Here is a 5376-nt window from a genome sequence, read left to right on the forward strand (position 1 = left end):
CAGTGCAAGTCCAGATGGCATTCATTATCATAATCTGCAACATCATAAAGCAATTTGGCGTTTCGAGGGGGGCTGAAGGGGTTGGGCGCGTAATGCTCTGAGTTGTTTGCGTTGCATAGAGCGTGTTTATGGATATGTGCTGCTTGTTGCTCACGACTGTTGCTGTTGTTGTTGTGGGGCAGGGAACCAGGCAGAAATCTTAATTACTTGCCCAAGCGAACACTTGACCTCGTGCAGCGCCAGAGCTCACACGCCCAGGACAAGTGCTGCTGAAGCTGGAGCTGGGGTTGAAGTGTTGAGTCGTCGTCGTTGTCGTTGTGGTCATCGTCACCCACAAGCGCAGTCGCCCATAATGGGGGTTAATTGGGCTGCTGTGCGCGACACGCATACATCTTGGTAATTAACCAAAGAAGCGACTCCAATGGCCCATAGGCTAGCCACTGTCATGTCCAGGCAAACGGATATGCTTTCTACAATTTGGGTGGGGCAGTGTAGTGTAATTAAGGTTCATTCTTTCACTGTCCGCCATGTGACGGGCTCACTTTCACTGGCAACTGGCAACTGGTTGCAATTGTTAGAGATAAGCATCGCCATCCAGCTCCGAACGCCCATATGCACATTTCATATTAATTTATGTGGCGTTACATTTTGCGCTTTCTCTAGAATTTATTACGCTACCCAATGATAATACTTATTTTAATTTTTCTTTTTTGCCTGCTTTCTTTCTCATTGTTTGTGTCAATTGGACTTTCTTCTAGGGTGGACTTTCGCAATTTATGGTTCCATTATGTTAATTATTGACAATTGCTATATGGTCAAGTGCTAATTATTTCCATTAACGGGCATATATGAAGAGCTATAGGGAGTGAATAACCCCGGAGCACTGCACAGTTTGTGACCCTACCGTGACCATGTTCTGGGCGGAATGTGAACCTTAAACCTTAATTTTCCTAAGACATATTTATCTTCGTAAAATCAAAGATCGTTCGATTTGCGAATTACAGTTATGTTATGACCAATGTTCTTGAATAGCTTTGAAAATGATTTTGAAACTGAGCGGACAGTAAACAAACTACTCTCATACAAGCGTTTTGCGTCATTTTACCAATGTTTCGAGGTTTTCCCTATTCATTATATTCCTCTATAGAGCATTGACAATAAGTTTGATGAAAATCGGACACAGCTTAAAATTCTCAAAAAATTACTTTAAAATACACTTTCCACCGAAGGAGCTAAAATTTTGCAAAAAATTTGAAACACGTCACAAATGATATTTTATGTAGATCCATGCAAATGAATTTGAAGGCAAAAGGAAACCCACCAAATCTTTGACTCTCATTTCCACCAAGGAGGAATGGATTTTTCGAAAACTGTGAAACACCCCTCTAATGAATTTTAGCAATGATCTTTGAAAATAAGTTTGAGGCCGATCCGATGATTAACAAAAAAGTTTCATACCAACGTTTTTCGCTAATTAACAAACGCAAATTAACACGTATTCATTAAGTTCATATGTAGAGCTTTACAAATAAGTTGGAAGCAAATCGGACACCACTTAAAACTTCGCCCAAAAATCTTTGAATCGCATTTCTACCAAAGGAGTTTAGATTTTGCGAAAAATGTGAAGCACGTCTCAAATGATTTTTCATATAGAGCTTTGAAAACGAATTTGAGCGCGAAACGTCACCCACCAAATCTTTGAACCCCATTTCCACCAAGGAGGAATACATTTTTGGAAAAGTGTGAAACACCCCTTAAATGAATTTGAACAAAGAACTCTGAAATTAAGTTTGAGGCCAATGGTAAGCAAAAAAGTTTCAGACAAATGTTTTTGGCGATTTTTCCATACTTGCGAGTGGAAATTCCCGAAACCCCGTCTTAACGTGCACGTTCATCACATAAGGTAACTACAGTTAAAATTTCCTTCCTACTTCCTAGCTCTTATGGTTTGGGCTGTGCGTTGATCACCAATCAGTCAGTCAAACAGTTTTATATATACGGATAAGAAAAATTATTATTCAATTTAGCTTGGAACAATGCAAAATGTGCTGCTTTCAAGAAAATAGTTGAATATAAACAATTGTTTTTCTCATATAATACTCGATTTAATTATAAATATTTGAGATTAAAACAAAAATTATGCCTACTTTCTGTAGATCTATTAAAATTTAGACTTCTATATTATACAAATGTTGTAATGTACCAATGTGCAATGCTTAACAATAGTTCCATTAGTTTTTGTAGAATTTATAATATCTACCTACAAGTCATATCCTCCATTTCTGAAAGTCATTGTTCTGCCAAAAATGTGATGCACAATGCACAAAAAAAGGAAGAGAAAAACTGACCAGAAATAATGGACTTTAATGGATGTAAACATAAATTGAAACGCAGGACAAAGAGCGACTGGAACAAACGATGCGGAATAAAGTAACATTTAAATTATATAGAAATTTAAACGAATGCAGTTAAAGAAATTTATAAATCAAAGATGAATCAGTTCTTTAAATCATTAATCAATGGTAACTTGATTGCAATTGCGTCACTTTCACTCGAAAAGAACAGATTTCATTAGCCAACTGTCAAATGGCTCTATGTGTGTGGGGTTTGTGTGCGAGGGTGCGAGCTTGTGGTTGGTAGCCTTAATTGTAATTTGGACAAATTGTTTTTGGGCTAACAAGGCGCAGGATTAATGATCTGGTCAGTCAATGCGTATATGGGCATAATCTCCCCGCTGAGGTGTTTGCCAGCCCTTTCTGGCATTCTGCCCAGTTGGGCGCTGACTGGAGGCAACATAAAGCACAACAGTTGCCACATTTTGTGGCATTTTAATTGTTAACGGCTTGGCAATTAAAGCCGCACTAATTGCCAACAATAAGACACTTAAAAAAACATGACTTCTGCATGGCGAATCAGACTCAAAAGAAGCAGCTAAGAAAAAGGGTTAGGGTTCCAGACAAATAAAAAAGGCACTTCCCAAAATTGAATTTACATTGCCTTTAACTTGCTCCAGTCGGAGGCTGACAATGATGTCATAGTCATATCATTGCGAGGATAATGGCAGGATATCATTACGACATCCTTATCCCAGCCAAAATTAGCAATTATGCCAGAATTACGCCCGATGTTTGCTGCATAAACAAATCTTTTGATGTCGCTGAAAAATCAGCTTACAGACAATTTTTCATTTGCAACGCCCGTTAAGAACTGTCCACCTTTTAAAGCCTCGCCGAAAGCTTAACTCACGAAATACTCAAATTAATTTTTTTTGTTTTTACCCTCGAGCTGGAGCCCTTTTGCTCTTTTGCGTCAGATAACGTGCGCAGCCGTGTCGCGGCTGGGCGCAAGGCAAAAAAAAAGTTTTGCGTCATAATAAATAATTTCAACGCATTCGTCTGGAAGGATTAAACCGCAAACCTGTGCGAACAGCCCACCTTTTGGCTGGGGGCTCTGGTCTGGGAATAGACGGATTTAAAAGTGCTGCAAAATCAAAACAAAACGCTTCAATAAAAAAAAACAAACATGATAAAAGCGGAATATTTCAGTTATGCTCTTAACTCTAATCTGGATTTATATGAAAGTGAATGCGGCTAAGTACTTGAAGTAAATGAGACAACAATTTCGCCTCTTAATAGAATGAATTGAATTGAGTAGGTTGAAGAAAGTTCGTGTGGATTGCTTAAACATCCATCTAATTATTTTTATCAATTATCGACTTATGCATTGAGTTATGCTACGGAACTTTGGGTGCTCTTAAATATGCCTATAACTATTATAACTGAATTTATCACAGTGGCATATATCACATATAATAGACTTGCCACCAAACTGTGCTTCGATCGACACTTTTAAAAATCAATTTTATCTTTAAATTGAAAAATTCACTTCCAGGCTGCACAGTTTTTATCTTTGATAAGAACCAAGTATTGCCAAGCTGCACTTAAAATAATTATATACATCCTATTGTTATCTACTAGCGTACTGACAGATACAAATTCTACTGTCGCCAATTCTTCAACTTGTGCTGGCTATCGGGCTGCATCTTCAACGTACGCCTCTTTAGCTCAGTGGCAGAGCACTGGTCTTGTAAACCAGGGGTCGTGAGTTCAATCCTCACAGGAGGCAGTCAAGTAAATAGTTATTTTAACGTTGTTGATATTGTTATTGTTGTTATTATAATTATATTAATATTATTATTATTAATACCTTTTAATATTATTTTTATTGATTAGGTATAATACATAATTGTTAAAAGTGCTTAATGTAAAGATTACAACTGCGCGTATTATCCATTTTTCGCCGGACAAATTTATTCTTTAAATTTAAGCCTCTCTCTAACTCTCCAAAAATTCTACTTAGTTTTCTTTTTGTTAATTGATTTTATTTTTTTTTTTGTAAATTCTTGCATCTGAGCCTTAACCAATTCGAACTGTACACATCGAAGTGTCACAGAATCGTTTTTTCAAAAATTTTCCACTGTTGCCGGTGATATATTTCTTGTATTTATCTTCTTATAATTTAGCTACCGCCAGATTATGAGCATACTAGCTAATTATTATAATTTAACTACTGTCAATTTTAGCTTACTAGCTCCTACGGTTAGGGCTCTGCGCTTATCATCAATCAATCAATCAATCAAATAAAACAAGCATTTTTATATGTATGCCATATATGTCAAGAATAATACCTAAATTCGACTAATATATATTCATTTAAGAATGCGATTCAAGTCCGCAACATTTTTATTTTTCTAATTTCCATATAATTTACACTTCATATTGATTTCGAGATTGTTTAACAATATTCCAATTCAATCAATCAAGAATGCGAGCGTGTTCTTTCTCGAGTTCCAAGGCTGAACAACAAAATAAAAAAAGGAATATGTCAGCAGCGCTCAAAGAATATTCAATTTAGATATTGTAGTCCTTTGACAAGCGCAAATGTTTTACATTTTTAATTAGAAAGTCACACAAGGATGCGAGAGGCCAGCCATGTGTGACATTATCGCTGACAGGCTATCAACGCACGGGCTACCTAACGCCAGAGGGCGCCTGTTGACACCCTCCACCGGCGACGTTTGCGCTTTGCATTAAAAGGCTTGGGCAAATAGTACGGACTTTTGGTTGGGGGTTGGCATCGTCGTATTCAAGGACTTGTTAAGGATACTTCAGCTATTAGTTGATGTCGTCGCTGTTGCCCAAATATTTGCACAAATGTTTGTGCCAACTGCGACCCGCGCGCGCGAGTTCATAACGTCGTCCGCCATTGACAACTTTTTATTTGACTTGTTGTTCGCTTTTAATTATGTTGTTTATTTTATCTATGGCCTCATATCTGCTGCTATTTGTTTATAATTAAAGTCGCGCTTGCAACGCG

At 37.4% G+C, this 5376-nt stretch overlaps 1 non-coding gene across 1 annotated transcript; it reads left to right on the forward strand.

The window, feature by feature from the left end:
* Nucleotides 1-4053: 4053 nt before the first annotated feature.
* On the forward strand, nucleotides 4054-4125 carry Trnat-ugu. Its single transcript has one exon. It is a non-coding gene; the product is annotated as a tRNA-Thr (tRNA).
* Nucleotides 4126-5376: the final 1251 nt, after the last annotated feature.

The sequence above is a fragment of the Drosophila novamexicana genome, unplaced genomic scaffold, assembly GCF_003285875.2.
Source record: "Drosophila novamexicana strain 15010-1031.04,08,12 unplaced genomic scaffold, DnovRS2.1 tig00000770-arrow-pilon, whole genome shotgun sequence".
In the NCBI taxonomy this organism is placed as follows: Eukaryota; Metazoa; Arthropoda; class Insecta; order Diptera; family Drosophilidae; genus Drosophila; species Drosophila novamexicana.